Source organism: Anticarsia gemmatalis, chromosome 4, assembly GCF_050436995.1.
Source record: "Anticarsia gemmatalis isolate Benzon Research Colony breed Stoneville strain chromosome 4, ilAntGemm2 primary, whole genome shotgun sequence".
NCBI classification, from domain to species: domain Eukaryota; kingdom Metazoa; phylum Arthropoda; class Insecta; order Lepidoptera; family Erebidae; genus Anticarsia; species Anticarsia gemmatalis.
This window is the reverse complement of record NC_134748.1, coordinates 908,196-926,769: the sequence shown is the minus strand read 5'-3', so window position 1 is coordinate 926,769 and position 18,574 is coordinate 908,196. Positions and strand designations below refer to the sequence as shown.

General features: G+C 35.5%; 1 protein-coding gene across 10 annotated transcripts in view; it reads right to left on the bottom strand.

Annotated features, from left to right (window-relative positions):
- The window catches only part of mmd (disintegrin and metalloproteinase domain-containing protein mind-meld), a 476,847-nt gene that overhangs the window by 421,529 nt on the left and 36,744 nt on the right, over positions 1-18,574 (bottom strand). The gene's annotated exons all lie outside the window — the stretch shown is intronic.

Below are 18,574 nucleotides of genomic sequence, written 5' to 3'. Positions count from 1 at the left end.
CACGGATATTGCTATTATAGTGATGAAACGACCATGTTAACCACGTACAGTCGAAGGCCAAAGTATGTATTAAATAGTTCTTAATTACTAATCTATGTGTTTTAAATTAATATGCGTATTTGAATGAAATAATAACAGTATCCATTTAACTTCTAGATTCAATTGTTATTTCCATTAAAAATCTAATTACAATTCATAATTGAATTCGTATTACTGTTTCTTTGAAAGTTAATTAAAGTTAACAGAATAAAAATATCAGAATAGTTAGTAAACGAAATGTATTTTTTTATTTTATAATAAGTATCAAAGCAACATACATATATTATATTATATCTTTGAGTATAAATGAAACTGAACTGTCAAAAAAAGACTTAGGTTTTTTTTGTATTTAAACAGACAGAATTGTTTTAAATATTTCACCGTTAATAATGATTGTTTTATGCAAAATACTAGGCACGTTAGTAAACAGATTACAATAAAGGATTTTGGAAAAAAAATCCGAATCATCACATCACTTCGTCCTATACAAATTATAATATCTCTAAAAGACGCGATAAAAAAAATCGCAAATCGTTTTATTTTCCAAAACAAAAAAATCTAAAAAAAAGCACTCGTAAAAACTTTTTCGACATACAAATCAAAACAGGGTAAACCAAAAAAAGCATCCAATAATAGCAAACGAAATCGAGTTAAAAATAAACGCAGGATTGACGCGAACACACCCGGGGATACGGCACAGCCTTCTAAGTCTCGAGATACAGAGAATAAATAATACACCGCAATATATAGCGTATTAAGCTCTGTAAAAAAGCATATTTAATCAGTCGCTATTACTTATGTATGTACTAGGCGCCCTAGAGAGATGAACGGGGCGAAATGGTTAAGTCTTCGGTGAATTTTTCAAAGAAAATCGCGTTTTGTCTTTACCTTTGAGGTTGGTTTGAATTGTATTTGATTTTGATGTGGTGTATGATACATACTCTTTTGTATAGTGTGTGTTTAAACATGTCAAGGCGATTTTTGTCACTAGGTTGACGACTAATCATACGATAAAAAATATTCAAATTAAGTACTTAATAAGCAGTTATGTGCATAAGAAAGATTTCTCTTAATCAGTAATACAGGTGTGTTACTGACAAAATTTCCAAACTGACCGAACCAAATTACAACTAGCCATCTTATTACAATGTAATAAATGAGGGTTATCATTTCAACTTAGATTTAAAAATAATACAATGTTTGGTTAAATAACAAACTTTTCATCGTATGGTAATATTAAATGAGACTAACATTATCAATGTTAAAACACGAGTGCATTTTATATACCTACCTGTACCTAAATTTTGAGTAGAACAGATATATCCAACATCTACATATATAATAAAATCGATAATTAAAAAAAAAGTCATACATTATAGTCTCGCGGATCGTATTTTTAATGGTTTACTCATCTTATATTTATTCACATTAGAACATACCCTTACATTCATGATTGTCACATCACAAATAAATACATCTTTGCCGGAATTTGACAAATACGGAAGATGGTTGTCACGAGACCATTAACCAAACCTCATTTGATTTTCACAAAGGTATCTTTATCAAGCTTGTATAGAGCCCAAATAAATTATTTATTTGATATTAAGATTGTTTGAAATGAAGGAGTGAAAGCTTTGAATTATGAAAATCTATAATGAGCAACGCTAAGTAGTAGAGGTGTGAATTACATACTTTGCAATGTTTTGTTTGAGACAAGCTATTAAACAAGTTTGTTGTAACCATATTTTTAAATAGATAATTTATTAATTTCGTGGTATTTAGTATAGTGAAATTTACAGTAGTACAGTGAGATTTACAAGATTCTTTGTTTGTCAAAACATAGTGCCTACTCCGTGATTTTTGAATTTGATCTGGATCTTACGAGTTTTTTTTTAAACATCTAAATCCCCAACTCGCATTTGGCCAGCGTGGTGGACTTAAGACCTAACCCCTCCCTCATTTCGGGAGGGGGCCCTTGCCCAGTATTAGGACTTAATTGTTTTTTTTTTCCATATATTATGTTTAATTACATTGATGGTATGGTCCCATTTTGTTCAAGAATATATTGCCTTGAAATCTTTTTACAAAAAATATTTTCGGCCTACTCCCAACTGCCAACAATTTCACATATCCCATTCATCTCTATACATAATTTCTTGTACTCAAGATCTCTAACCCTTGCCGCCCTTAATCCACCCACAATATAACCAGGTGACAAGCGTCACACAAACACGCGAGGTTAATTGTCAACGGTGACAGACAATGCATCAGTGTGTAATGTCGACCGTCGGCCGCTAAGCCTGCGCCTCGCATATCATTGTGCAACAATGGGCCGGATTACCAATGTGCAGCTGTGTGATAAAACTGTTGAATAATTGAAGCGAACTTACTCTTAGAACGTTTTGGGTATTTTGGTGTATGTGGAAGAGACAGTTTTAGTGTGGATAAGTGTCGGATAACTTATTCATTAGATGAAGTAAAACTATAACACAACTGTCATATTTCCACCTGATAAGCTGTGCTTCGATTCTCTACTACTATCGACTACCGACAACCGAACTGTCATCGATAAATTTTGTATGAAAATCTGATCAGCGCCTCTGACGGCTGTCGTAGGAAACATTTTGGCAGTACATTCTAAATGTCAAATGTCGATCTAGCCGGTTGTCGGTAGTCGATAGTGGTAGAGAATCGAGGTACAGGTTACATATTTAAAAATAGTCAAACAAGGTCTTATACTACGACAGCGCAATTCTCTCTCAGTCGGTACTGTCAAATATCGAGAGTTTGACATTTAAAATATTGTGCCAAAATAGTTTTTATGAAGCCTGCTCAAAGCGCTGATCAGATTTATAGACAAAAGTCTCCATAGCTAGCCGGTTGTCGGTAGTCGATGGTGGTAAATAACTGCAGCTCGCTACAGTTGTTAATTTCTTTAAACAAATTGCGTGGGTACTACCAGCTATTCTATGCTTTACAGCCGTTTGAACGTTTAACTATTGCATTACATTGTGTCGGTCTATTGCACCAGTAGTAGAGTATTTGGCAAACATTTGAGACAGGTGTCGTCACCTGCATCGATGTGTAATCTAACCACTAATTATGATACAGCTTGGCTGTAAGCCTAACGACAGGACTATGTTGCATGTATGTTAGTTTGACTGTTTGTTTGATGTATTTAACTGGAAACAGCAATGGTTTTATATTATTTATACGATGGTACTTACTTAATATTGCTTTATTGAATTTAGGCAACTAGGCAACATAATAATATCAATGATTTTGGGGCGTATTAGAAATAATTATAGGTTTTTAACAGTGGAGAAAATATCATGATAGATCTGCGCCAGAGAGTCCATTAGAATAGTCTGTAATCCGTATTTTGGCAGCGTCCTGGACTCAAAGATATAAAATATAAAATATTTCTGTTGCATGCCTTTCCTTTAAAAAACTATACAAATAATACACATGTAGCACGCGCTAAATAATTTTCTATGTCTGAATATAGCTAAACAAGAGATTTGGAATAGCAGTGCAGGTGATCCAACATTTCCATCATCTGTATCAGCTTAGCCTTTCTTCCAAGCTATGTTGGAGTTGGCTTCCATTCTCAGCGGATGCAGCTGAATACCAGTGCCTTACACGGAGCAACTGCCTATCTGACCTCCACAATCCAGTTACCTGGGATATAACACGATACCTTTCGGTAAGACTGGTCCAACACTTTCATCATCTCCTGCCCTAAATGTCAGAGTTTTCTTTTAAACTTCTTTATAGCTGCTATTATAATTATCGATAGTAATTATTTGTCATTTAGTAGTAGAGTCCAAAGTTATCAAAATCACGCAGTGTCGCCGGTAGCCGATTAATTAGGAATTTGTTTGTAATATCCTTATCATGTTATATCAGAATTAATTATCAATTACACGGCGTCACTGATAATTTTATTTAGTTAATAATTATCTACGTGACATACATTTTTAAAATATTTTTGTACTATTGATTCGTTTATGGCGGGTGAGTAGAGATAGTGGATTAAATTTTGATCTTTATTTATGGTGTTTTAAACCCGTCTCAATTATTTGTGATTTTACACCTCGATATATGGTAGATAATTTTTGACATTCTGCAAATTTTTTAACCGAAAAGGGTTTTATGGATGAAGAGAAGTTTGTTATTATTTTAATTTGTATATACAAGAGAACGTAAAAACTGGTCCCAGTTCTTGGTAATGAAAATTTTGCAAATCATTTGATACACACTATCACAGGCCTTTTGAAAACTTTGTTTGTTGTCCTTAGCCTACAGTAATAGATAATTATTTGTTCGAAGTGTTTCAAATCAAAGAGCTATATTTTAAATTATTAATACCCTAGCAAAAACACGTTTTATAATAAATTCACATAATTTCATAAACACTGTTTCAATGGAACATTCTAAAAAAACTCAGTTAACCATTCAATAACAATACAAGAGGAGCCTTGTATTTCTAACTGCGAAACAAAAATAACGCGATTCGGGAAGCAAAATCGGAGTTAACCCTAAACCGTCAGTGTTTGTAACTGCGTCGGAACAGTGGCAACTCGTCACGAAGTTGTCGCCGAATGAAACTTGTTATAAACACAAGTATTGTATTATAAGCTGTTAAATTGGCCGCCTGAACACCGAGTTTTGATGATAAGTTAACGATGGAATCTATTTTTTGAAGGTAATGTTATGTTCTACTCGTGAGTAATTTTACAGTAATCTTCTTATATATTCGAATTGTTATTCAATTTAAAATAAAACTAGTGTATGATTTTTTTTTTTCGGGAGAAATCCTGGCTTATCATGATATTTATATAATTTAGCCCCTTAGCTTGTCAATTGCTGTTTAAAACAGTTATTTTAGAGTCAAGCAGCACTATATGCACGGTTGAGGGACTTATTCTATTAGTCCATCATTAACCACATTTGCCACGCGGCAATAACTTTTGTATTAATATTACCTTCAATAATTATCTAATAATCGCCAAAATAATAATTCAGTGAGCCGTAAACCCTAGAATGCCAACTCAAAAAAGCAATTAGGAATTAACCAATCCGAACAATATCACTTATAACAAAAAGTCCGTTTTCAAAAAAACAATCGCATAAACTCCGATATGCCAAAGGGTTATTAGCTAATTAAAAAATAATCCTCGCTCAATAAAGTGGGGTTGCAATAACGTACACCCTCTACGCGGGGGAAACAAATGGCGTATTGTTAACCCTGTTGTACAAACGGGGTGAGCTGTAGTACTTGTGTATGTAGGTCATTGTATCATGAGGCTGTGAGCTTACAGCCAGTTGCGCTCGACAGATGATAGGTTAAGCAACCTTTGTCGAGGATGTTTTATGGATGGGTGACCGCTATTTGAGTTGTTTTTTTAAGATACCAGTCGCATTGTTAACCCTGTTGTACAAACGGGGTGAGTTGTAGTATACTCGTGTATGTAGGTCATTGTATCATGAGGCTGTGAGCTTACATCCAGTTGCGCTCGACCGATGATGGGTTAAGCAACCTTTGTCCGGATGTTTTATGGATGGGTTGTGGATTGCTTACATCCAGTTGCGCTCGACCGATGATGGGTTAAGCAACCTTTGTCCGGATGTTTTATGGATGGGTTGTGGATTGCTTACAGCCAGTTGCGCTCGACAAACGATGGGTTAAGCAACCTTTGTCGAGGATGTTTTATGGATGGGTGACCGCTATTTGAGTTGATTCATAGAGTATGTTTGTTAAGATACCAGTAGTATTGTTAACCTTGTTGTACAAACGGGGTGAGCTGTAGTACTTGTGTATGTAGGTCATTGTATCATGAGGCTGTGAGCTTACAGCCAGTTGCGCTCGACAGATAATAGGTTAAGCAACCTTTGTCCGGATGTATTATGGATGGGTTGTGGATTGCTTACAGCCAGTTGCGCTTGAAAAATGAAAAGTTAAGCAATCTTTATCGAGGATGTTTTATGGATGGGTGAGCGCTATTTGAGTAGATTCGAAGAGTATGTCTATAAAGATAACAGTCGTATTGTTAACCCTGTTGTACAAACGGGGTGAGCTGTAGTACTTGTGTATGTAGGTCATTGTATCATGAGGCTGTGAGCTTACAGCCAGTTGCGCTCGACAGATGATAGGTTAAGCAACCTTTGTCCGGATGTATTATGGATGGGTTGTGGATTGCTTACAGCCAGTTGCGCTCGACAAATGATAGGTTAAGCAACCTTTGTCGAGGATGTTTTATGGATGGGTGACCTCTATTTAAGTTGATTTGAATTGTATTCTGTTAAGATAACAGTCGTATTGTTAACCCTGTTGTACAAACGGGGTGAGCTGTAGTACTTGTGTATGTAGGTCATTGTATCATGAGGCTGTGAGCTTACAGCCAGTTGCGCTCGACAGATGATAGGTTAAGCAACCTTTGTCCGGATGTATTATGGATGGGTTGTGGATTGCTTACAGCCAGTTGCGCTTGACAAATGAAAAGTTAAGCAATCTTTATCGAGGATGTTTTATGGATGGGTGAGCGCTATTTGAGTAGATTCGAAGAGTATGTCTATTAAGATAACAGTCGTATTGTTAACCCTGTTGTACAAACGGGGTGAGCTGTAGTACTTGTGTATGTAGGTCATTGTATCATGAGGCTGTGGATTGCGCTCGACAGACGATAGGTTAAGCAACATTTGTCCGGATGTATTATGGATGGGTTGTGGATTGCTTGCAGCCAGTTGCACTCGACAGACGATGGGTTAAGCAACCTTTGTCGAGGATGTTTTATGGATGGGTGACCGCTATTTGAGTTGTTTTTTTAAGAGAGCAGTCGTATTGTTAACCCTGTTGTGCAAACGGTGTGAGCTGTAGTATACTTGTGTATGTAGGTCATTGTATCATGAGGCTGTGAGCTTGCGGCCAGTTGCGTTCGACAGATGATAGGTTAAGCAACCTTTGTCGAGGATTTTTTATGGTCGCGTGGTTAATATTCTTGTTGTCTAATAAGATAACAGTCGTCAAGCCATTTTAAGTCGTCATAATAAGTGAATTTTACAGGTTTGCGATGACCGGAGTATAAAAAAATATCGTTTTGTTTTCGCTTAATATCTTGATTATATTTAATTTCAACGATATTTTACAGCCTTCAGGGGTTGCTAGTATTCGCTGGAACGTACATACATATATATAACAGAGTTCAAGGATTATAGAGACCCTTCCTTGCTTACATAGTCATATTGAAACACGACAAAACTCAGCAACACATATCTTCTTTCTCCATTTAACAAAACGGTCCGATCATTTTCATTTTTGACGACTAATAAACACATATCCCGTATCAGTTGACCCTACGTATAAAAACAAGCGGAACATCAGTAATCCTTCACAAACGCGCTATGATAAACAGCTGATGGTGTGTTTTCCTTTCATCGCGGCACAGACACGGTGTATTTACATAAATCAATAATACACGCGGTCTTTTAGTGGGGACGAGACGGGGACGTGACGTGAAATTGGAGATATATCGATTTATCAAAGTACTCTTTGATGCTATTAGTACTATTAGTTACTTAGTACCTATTAGTATGGTATAAAATATAATCATATAATTGCGTCTATTCATGTTCTGTGCGTACAAAGCTAAGCAACTGAACCGCTTTAGGTGAATTAACTAGTCTTTGAATTATGCTTTATGACTGAAGAAAAAACTACGTGCGTTGAAATTACTGATACTGATGAAAGAATATTTAATTACATAAGTTGTCTTATGTTTGTACAACTGTGGGCTGTTAAAATTTTTTACTTTAATTACATAAGTTTCAAACAACAAATTCCTGAAAAACCAGACTGAACCAAACTTAATTATATTCAGATAAAATAATAAACATAAAACTACAGATGATCACCCTCTACGAAAACCTAAGATAATCACAATCGTTCAACTAACAAACTCATTGGCCTCCATCGTCTCAATGACGTATCGACGACTCATCAAAAAATCAAATATTTTCTCGTCGTCGTGTCGTCCCCGTGTAGTATAAATCACAATGTAACACTTCACCCGGGCGTGGTTGTTTAAAAACGAACACGGTTGTTCGCGAGTGAATTGGGCTATGTATCATTGTTGAGATGTGCAATACCATGTATGAATTGCATTTCATGAGGTTTTAGAGGACTTTTTGCTGTAAAACATCCAACCGTGTGATGAAATTGTAAAATAGAACATGCTTTTTAGAAGGTGAATGTGAAAAGGCTTGATTTTTTGTTTAAAATGTGCTGAAATAACAATCAGAATTGTTTACTCTTGTACTGTGAAAACTGGTAAAATATTGGCTTTATTTAATTGTATAGAATATAACAAACAATGTACAAATATTTGTCTACACACACATCCTGTATGTTTGAAATCCAAAGCCGTAAAAATTGTTTAACTATTTAAAAAAATCGTTTTAGAGTAATCGTACTAAAACAAAAACTCGTGCAGAAACAGACCCATTAAGTACTCCGTACCGCGATTGTCTATCACTATTAACGACAACCGGCTAACTATAGAAAAAAATTGTGTGACAATCGGTTCAGTGCCTCTAGCGGGCGGCTAGCACGGTTGTCGTAGAAACTATTTTGGCAGTACATTTTAAATGTCAAACTCTCAATACTCGATGGAATTGTAGAGAATTGTGCTACTGTATAGGTACATAAATTTTCACCAATTTTTAACTATTGCAAAAGCCTGTATTACAGGCATATTTATTACAACAAATACGCAAGCCATAAAACAATCAAACAGACTTCCTCCGTTTTTCATTCACACATCTCATACAATCAAACTCAGTAACAATATCCGAACAAAATAAAAAAAAATCATAACCCTTAAAAGCTCTCCCCTCCACCAACAACCTGGGGGGGAAAATCAATTTTTACATTCAGATGACGCGTTCTTTTTTTACCTTTTCAATATTTCGCCCCCTAACCCAAATTTATTTCACATCTACCAGCAATGAACTTGTATTGAACCTGTTTGCGTTCCACGTAATCTTTGCTTTATGACGTCATGGCGGCCATTTTAATTTCGAATGTTTAAGGGATTGTAATTTGTTGATTGTGTATCGAAAATTCTGTTTCAATGAAGTGATATCATGGGGTGCCCATTTTATCTGGGAAATGCAAGCTGTTACGTGTTTGAGTTTTAGCTACCCGTTTTAAGATAAAGGCGTGATTTTATATATGTATCATATATGATGAGCAGAATCAAAATTACTAACTGGCAAAGTTTATAACTCATATTCTTTTACTGCACATTTTTTTAACAGAGTCGTTTAAAGTTGTTCTGGGTATTTTCTAAGAGGCTTTGTTTATTCAGTTGTAATCAATCATAAGCGCGTTAATTTCTAATAATATAAATCACTAGTTAACTACCAATTACTTGTCAATAATATTAAATGTATCGAAATCAATTAACCGGCTGATTTACAATCGGATGTCAATTCAATTAGATTTCGTGGAAATTACAACATTTCACTGTAATTTAGCAATACGTCTAAAATTATGTATTGTCGTCAAACATACATACATATATGAATAACTATACAAGTATTTTCTTCTCCTGTAACTACTTATAGTTTTTCATTAGAAGTAATGTGTTTCAGTAAGAAATTATACGAACTTTTTCTTTGAAATCGCGAATAGCTTAACCATGGAAGCGATAAAAAAAATATAAGCAGGTATCTTGGTGGCTCACTTGAGTGTAAAATTGGCATTTAATAAAGACACAAGCTAGATTTTATTGATCTTCAGACAGATTTAAACAAGTTGACTCCTGTTTTAAATTACTCCACAATAAATAAAAAAGTGATTGTTTGTTCCGACCGATTTCGGCCACGGCGACCACTTCGACTCCGAATCAAATTAGCGCAGATGCGCACAAAGATGGAAAAAAATATTCACCGTAAGATGTTGTAAGTAATAATTAGCCTAAAGGTGGGTACTGACCAACGTTACGAGGTGTAATGTAACGTGTTACACAGCGAGCATTTGTGCAGTCAGTACGTAGAAACAAGGCGCTCGCAGCGAGCAACGAGCCGCTCGTTGCTCGCTGCGAGTGCTCCACCCGGCTGTCGATTTTTTGGCGAACCCTTTGTGTGTTACGCGGTTCAGTCAGTACGCTCTTGCAAGTAGTCACGAGCGCACGCGCGTCGCGAATCATCAAACGTCGTTCATCTATATTTTAAAAAATGGAGTGGGACAAAGAAAAAACTTTGTTTTTTATAGAAAAATACAGAGATGAGGAAGTGTTGTAAAATGCAGCTCATCCAGAGCATTATAACAAACTCACTATAAGTTTGATGTCCAGTAACGTTTTTCTTCTTCTTAGTTTGGATAAAACAATAATTAAGTAGAATCAAAGATACCAACGCGGCCTCGCTGTCGGCCATCTTGAGTGAACTGGCGGCGAATATGGAGCACAGAGTTTTGACGAGCATGTTACGCCGATTTTAGAACACAGCGTAACGTGCTCGATGCGTACACGCTTGATGCGAATGTTACATTACACCTCGTAACGTTGGTCAGTACCCACCCTAACATCAAAACAATTAACATACGCTCATCAAATGTACTGTATAACAGTACAATTACACAAATCTATATCTCCGTATCAATCTAGCGCCCTCTACCGTTGTTATCCAACAACTTACGCAATATGTTTACAAATACCGCTCGCACTGAAGGGTTAAAACTCACTTGATGCATTTCATCACGTAGTGCGTTCGTGGTGTTTGCCCGCGCGCGTATTTACACAGAAGATGGATAGTACATACGTGTAAATGGTCAACGGCAAATATTATAATAGTGAACTATTTTCTTTATAATTGTCTCAATTTCGACTCGCATTTGACACTTATTTGACACAACTTCTAAATAAATATCTCATAGCAGGAGAATTTTTATGGGTTTTTCATGTATTTCACGGCGAGTTACCCAATATCTTTTATCTTTTCTATTATCCATATCAAGCGAATCCCTCAATTAATATTTTAAAATCTTCCATTGATAAACACATGAACTGACACCAAAAAATGTTAAATAACGTCAGTTACTTGACAGTCCCGTACCTCGATTCTGTACCACTATCGACTACCGACAACCGGCTAGCTATCGAAATTTTGACATTTAGAATGTACTGCCAAAATGTTTCCTACGACTTCCGTCAGAGGTGCTGATCAGATTCTCATACAAATTTTCTCGATGACAGTTCGGTTGTCGGTAGTCGATAGTAGTAGAGAATCGAGGCACTGAAACACTTATAGAACGTTAAAGTGTCTGTCAGTATCCACTAATTTAACAAAAGCATTTACATTGTCTCCCTAGTCCAATTATTAATGAAAGACAACGGAAAAGAACAAGCGGTATTTTCTATCACACTACTCGGTAATGCCGATAGACCGATAGTCGGTCACTACAAGACTAAAGAATTTTATCAAAACAACCTTAAAAATACCATAAAATAATAACTATCAACACTGACCCTAATAACTGCAAAGTTTTAAAGGTCATTCACCCTTGTCCACCATAACTCTACCATGACTCTACATAGAGCGAAATAGCTTTAAGATAGCGACGACATTTACAGTCTTTATTGTACTATAAAGCGCTTAGAGATGAACGTAGAGTCGAAACTCGTAAACACTTCGATAGAGATGCCTTTGACATCAGATTTACAGCTCTACGAGAGGTCATAACTCTACTAGTGTGGGTATGTTTTATAACTTAATTAAGGATCCAGTTTTTTTAGGATGGCTCTACTTTTCATGACGAAATAAGTAACGGGAATTTATGGTAGAGTTTTCATATTTAGTTTGATAGACTGAACTAAAAAATAGTTTGAATGATGTAAAGCATGAAATCACACTTGCAAATGCGAATACAAGAAACGTAACGTATTTTTTTATTAACATACATACATTAGAATTACTTCTAAGTAGAGTTGTAAAACTAGTAGATAAGTCTGTTAGGATCGTACCAAGTAACGTTCTTTGAATGGTATATTATATACCATAATATTAATTTTTCTACAGTCAAACTGCATCGGTAGTTTTCTACTTATATGCATTTACTAAATAACTGTTATAAAGATATTTAATAAATAAATATATAAAATTAGTATTTGCGATCCAAAGAGATTAAATTTTAAAACATAATTTATCATCGCATAACCTAATTTCTTTCCATAACCTCAAATAAGAGCCAAACATTTATTTTATAGAAATCTTATAAACTCTACGTCCTCTAAAAGTGTTAAAAAACCTAATAAACAGCCATATAAATCAGATGCTGTCACAAAACCATGAATTATGGTGACTCTACCGACTTGCCATGGAGTTTTATTGTTTTAAAAACTGTCTCTACGAGTTGCGTAGTAATATTTTACAATTCACTGGCTCCTTTCAACAGAGTACAGCTTGGAAGGCTTTTTAGTAAAATAAACTATATTAGCATTAAGTTGTACGTACGATCTTGAAAATGTAAAGTTGGTGGTCGATTTAGTAGAGTGTGTCCTTTAACATTTTTAAATAATGTAAGTTCACATAATTTTTAAAATTAACACATCTAAAAAGTATGTTACATAAAAAGTATTAGTATTTTTTACTTCACAATTGCGATGCGTCATTGATAAAATAAGTTTTACTATTTTAAGTTTTGGTTTTCCGCGCGTTTTTGCAAGCCGCTATTTAGACCTTAAAAAAAATCTCAATGGTAATTAAAAAATAATTTGCTCCAATTTTTTTTCAGAAAATTGTATAAGCCATCAACTTAAACGGCACCCCAGGATTAACCTAGTCGTTCTAACAAGAGCCAATTAATGTACTACTGATAATACCTGCAATATTTAGTGCTAATAACATTATTAGGTATAATATAATTAGTCATTATGCATAATTCAATAATTGCCGGCTAATATTCTGCAACGTTATAACTTAATAAACCAATAGCGTTTAATGTAAGCCGATTGTGGATAGAGTGATGTAAAATTATTGTAAATTAATTTTATTGGCATTAAAAGTCCCCAACCCGCACTTGAGCAGCGTGGTGGACTCAAGGCCCCTTCCTCGTTTGGGAGGAGACCCTTGCCTAGCAGTAGGACAGTAATGAGGTAAAAAAAAAGTAAGTTGGGCATGTATCGCAATTTCGATATCAAATGTATGTCTGAAGAAATAAATTGACATAGTTTAAGTTATCTTAGAGACGTGAAATTGCGATTGTCTGTGTAAGTTGTACCGAAATTTCAAGCAAAGAACTGAGTAAATATCTACCTATAAGTTTAGTAAATTACTTGGTAACATGGTAGTATGTGGCCCTGGTGTAAAACATAAACTGTAGTCGTTTTCAACAAAACAACAAGACACAACAAAAGTAAATAATTTATCGATTCCCAAAGCAGTTACAATTTTTTTTTTGTAATATCCAAACTTCGTCCATTTTGAGACAAAAATGAAAGTATTCATCAAATCAGTACACCAAAAGCAGCTTTGATATGAATTATATATTTAAAATCAATAAAATCAATAAAGATATATATCTCAACAAACTACATCACCACTAAACCATTATTTAAACGCAAAGTAACAGAGTAACATGTAAAAATTGATTGAAAAATAACACACAAGCCGAGTTACAGAGACAAATTTATAAGAACCAATAAATATTTATTGGTGTCTTTGAACCACATACCGAGTGCGGATGAAAGGGGATGGAACGGAATCATATGAATGAGAAACAACCAATGCATTGTATTACCAAGTACGTACAAACTTGTATTTTTATACTATCTAATAGATAAAGTGATAGCGTTTGAAATATTTGGCAAAACCTTGGTAAGGTAATACTTATCTGGAGGTATTGAGACGACTGAGTGAATGCGACTGCGATGTGACTGAGGTTAGGTCTCAGATGGGTGACCGTTTACATGAGCTTACAGTTACTTCGTGCCTCGGAGAGTATTTGAAGCTGTCAAAACCGATAGTAGCGAATTGATATTCCCTACAGTCGGCTGTCATTAGTCAATAAGTAGTCATGTGTCTGTATATCCGTGTTAATAACAATTATAACCAGCACTTTTTAATATTAGGGAAAGTTAGATAACGTGATGTATATAAATAACCGCCCATCTAAAACCTAGCCTAAGCAACGTTCATCAACTTCCCTGGTCAAAAATTCAGAACCGCGTTGTATTATTTAGGGTCGAAGGACCTCTCAATCTTTAACTACCATTTGTAAATTTAAACTAACTTGCATAAACATTTAACCATAACATATTGTTACTTACATCAAATAAATCAATTCAAAAATAACACAAAGATATGAAAACATGTTTACTATAAGGTTCGCGAGTCAACAGCCGGAATCGTTCGCTTGACTGCCTTCTAAACTTGAGAGCTACTTCAAAACTCTACATGTTATACTAACTTATGCTGCGACTTTACTTGTGTTGAAAGATATTCAGTGATTCCATGAGTACTTCTGAGGATACTAGATTAAGTTAGCTTTCTATTTGTGAAAGATTTTTTAGAATCAGTTTAGTATTCCGAGATTTTTGCTTTTAAACACGCAAGAAGGTAAGTATTTGCTACTTATGCTATTATATAATACCTGTTTGTGAAATATAACTGTCCTGTATTAAATAGTGTTGATTAATTTATTACCAAACAAGCATTCGCTCTAGGTTTAATTCCTGGCAATGACAGCACTTTGAATAATCGGTAACTGTTGTTAGACTGGTGTGATTTAATACGTATTTTTTATACTAAGGTACTACTCTAACTGGAAATTGAACCAGAGACCTACTCACACACAATAAGAAGGCGACTTTCGTGCTGCATAAACATATTACCATACATTTTAAGATTAAATCAAGATGGACAGCCTTAAAAAATATACTCTCAGCAATTCTAAATGCAAAAGATTGACCTTCAAACCTACTCCCTATGGACCAAAACAGAATGACAAGCCAATACAGTCATAATCAGAAGCAGTTTATCATATATTGAGATGCAAGGCTCATTGGTCAGAGATCAGACGTCGTGGCACGGTGCCCACGCGTGCTCATTGTGGACTGAAGTGTACGCTCACTGTTGTGAATATACTGCTTATGCAGTGGGCTAGTTTTGTATCGAAATACAATGTACTAAAATATTCATATTTTTACTATTTCTTTACAAGCACGTGACTACTCCGCACGAAATTTTATAAAAATTATAGTTTAACCCATTTCTGTTACATTGCTCCCGGAATTAGGGAGTGGTTAAACCCGCAAGAGGCTAGTCTTCGAGTCAATCACGCTAGTCAAGTGGTGGTTTGAGATTTTTTTTTTTAATATTTAGGGATGAACACTTTGTTTATGTCAATCTGCAAGACTGAGCAATTGAAAAGAGTCATATAACTACTTTAGCTGTTCGAGCTCGAGACTTAGAAGTTGTCGGACTCGAGTGCACAGAGTTTCGCTAAATAATTCGCGAGGCGTCTGATCGACGCTCCACATTACCAAAAAAGGTGATCGGTTTCTGGCCTCTAAGAGCTGAAAATATATTCCTTTAGTAATTAATTATATACTCGTAAACGATAATATATCATATAAGATAAATTCCTGATTGATATTTAGTTGGCCACCGCATACAAAGCACGAAAGTAGTTTTGAGGACAGTTAAAATCCGAGCTGACATTACAATTACGACTAACATTGAGGTCTCAATCTACGTCGTTTTGGTTCACAAACGTCTAACGTCTCACGAGAACGTGGTCTATTAAGAAAGCCAGTCCATTCTGTGGCCTTAGAAGTGAAGATGTTAAGTGATAAGTTTGAAGATAACGGGCGAAGTCCAGATTGTGTTAGAATTCTAAATTGATTAAAAAACGAAGTATATGCACTTGACAGTGAGAATATTATGCGAGGTACAAATTGCTGTGGTATTTTATTCAATAGATTGATCAATTAGTTTTTGACTACAGCCAGAGTAAACTGCGTCGAGCAAGTACTCTAACCATTTTACTTAAGTAATTAGTAGTTCACAAGAACGCGGAATAACGTGATAATAAGTTGTAAAGCCTAGATTCGAACCCGTGTTTGCATGATTGGCATCCCTCACTCCAGCTACGCAACACCAACTTCCTTGCTGCAGCTTGTAATAATTAACAAAACCTCACTTCATTTTTACCAAATTTCCGTCCATTAAAATGTGAAAGGTGCAGTCTGTACGGCGTCAGTTTACACCTGATTTATCCGCTTTTATCCGGTTTCATCCGGTGCGCGGCGGCTGCCGGCGGTACTTAACTCCGTTCCGGCGGTTGGCGAGTTAGCGAGTTGCTTACCTCCAGGACTATTATGTTTTGACTACTTAAACGTGGAGACATTTATTTTTGAAGATAAATGTATAACATCATTCGAGGAAATAAATGAGTACGTGTTCTCATTAACAGTAGTCAGAAGCTTGAGAGTCTAACAACCAGTCATACGAAGGATAACCGAAGGATATTGTGTTAGAGCCCAGGCAACTGGGTTGTGGAGGTTCGATAGGTAGTCGCTCCATATAAAACACAGATATTTATCTGCATCTGGTGAGACTGGAAGCCGACTCCAAAATACTCTCTGTAACTAGACGCGATTCAAAGCGCATATAAATAAGAAACCTATACTTAACTCCATCGTTTGCCAACAATGTTAAGAGCAAACACATTATTAGACAATTTCAGAACAGAGAATATTCACAAAACTGTTCCCAGTAGAAAAAAAACAGACTTACGATGCAAAAAAATAAGCTGCCTGCATCCAGCATCCATTGATTGCATATTCGGTACATTAGGAAATTAGTCGCCTCTCCATGTGCCGCGGGTAACAGATGCCATTTTCCGTCGTGAATGAAAAATATACTAGATCAAGCTTGGAGTTGAAGTCCTTGCTTTTTATTCATAAGTAAGGTTTAACACTTGGTCTTGGCAGACTTAGGACCTAAACCACTAATTACGGGAGGAGACCCTTGCCCAGCATTGGGACATTTATGTCTTAAACCAGTTTTAACGTAATGTTCACATAGAAATCACGCAATAAACTATTGTTCAGGTAAGCATCTTTTCACTAGGTCAATCTATGGATGGATGAACACTTCTACCAATCGTTCATAGTTCCTCTATGAAGCCTGCTTATAGATGGTATAGAAGAGGTAATAATAAACAGGTAACTGGAATCACTTCGACACTAGAAAACTCAGCATCATTGGCCTATATTCATCTATTACGAAAATATATAGCAGAGCAACGCCTAATACAGTACCCAGGCTATAGATAAAACGTGAATTACATAATAACTAAAAAGCTGCCCGTAGATGACCAGCGAAAGGTCCAGTTGGCACAGTGCCTTAACGCTAAAGGTTGGAGTCCACTCTAACTTATGGACATTTATGTCTGCCCTCTAAGTTGAAAGTCATTTGAGAAAATTTATACCAAGAATAAAAAGGAGATTTGAATTTTATTCGGTAGAAAGGTTTGGGCTGAAATTTGGACAAGTGTTAAGTTATATAGACTGAAAAAATCTGGCAATCTCTTTGTGTGCCATTGCCTTTTACCCATTTTCTAGGTTACGTGCAGTGATATTCTATTGCAAATCATATTCGTTTTGGTTTTTAGTAAAAATGCTCCAATAATAGGATGATATATAAAACATGAGTCTTAAAATAAACTGAACTGTCCCAAAAAAAACAGGAAATCCTATTATATTTCGTTAATCCGAAGTTTTGTTCCAATTTAGATATTTGATAACTATCATGAGTCTAAATGTTTTTGGTTTCTTACTTTCACGAATTATATACAAACTATACCACTAGTTTGATGGAATACAGCCTATCATTATTCACAAAATGTAAGGTTATTGGACTTTTCCTTCACTGTAGTAGAAATGGTTGTCACTTGTTTTACAGTCTGTTGCAACTATGTATATGCTAATAAATATACAAACAACTAAAACAAGCCTTAAACCTTCACCATGAATACTCGAACTATGATCAATCGAGCCCCCTTGAACAGAGGCCCGGAGGAGAGGGGGGGTAAGGCATAAAACTTGGAAAATCGGACGGCATCCGATCCGTGTACTGTCAATAATTGATAATGGATGACGTCATTATGTCAGCTCGTGATTGATTGGCTGTTCCGGACCGATGCCGTGATGTACCGATCTACAGTATTACCATTTTGTTGGTTGATTTTTCATGTTTGACTAATATGCTGTGAGAGGTTGTGGACTAGGTTTTATAAGAGCTTGTGTTACAGACACCAGATGATTAGTTCTTAGTTTTTATAGATCTAGTTCATTAGTATGTACTTTGGTAAAACATTTCTATGAGACGATATGAACTCAAATACTTAATACATATTACTTACATGCGCCTATCATTTACTCGTATGTTTTGACTAATACTGCAAATGACATGCAAAAATATAATATTAAGCGTCTTTTTTAAATTTATCCCACATCAGCTGTTTAAA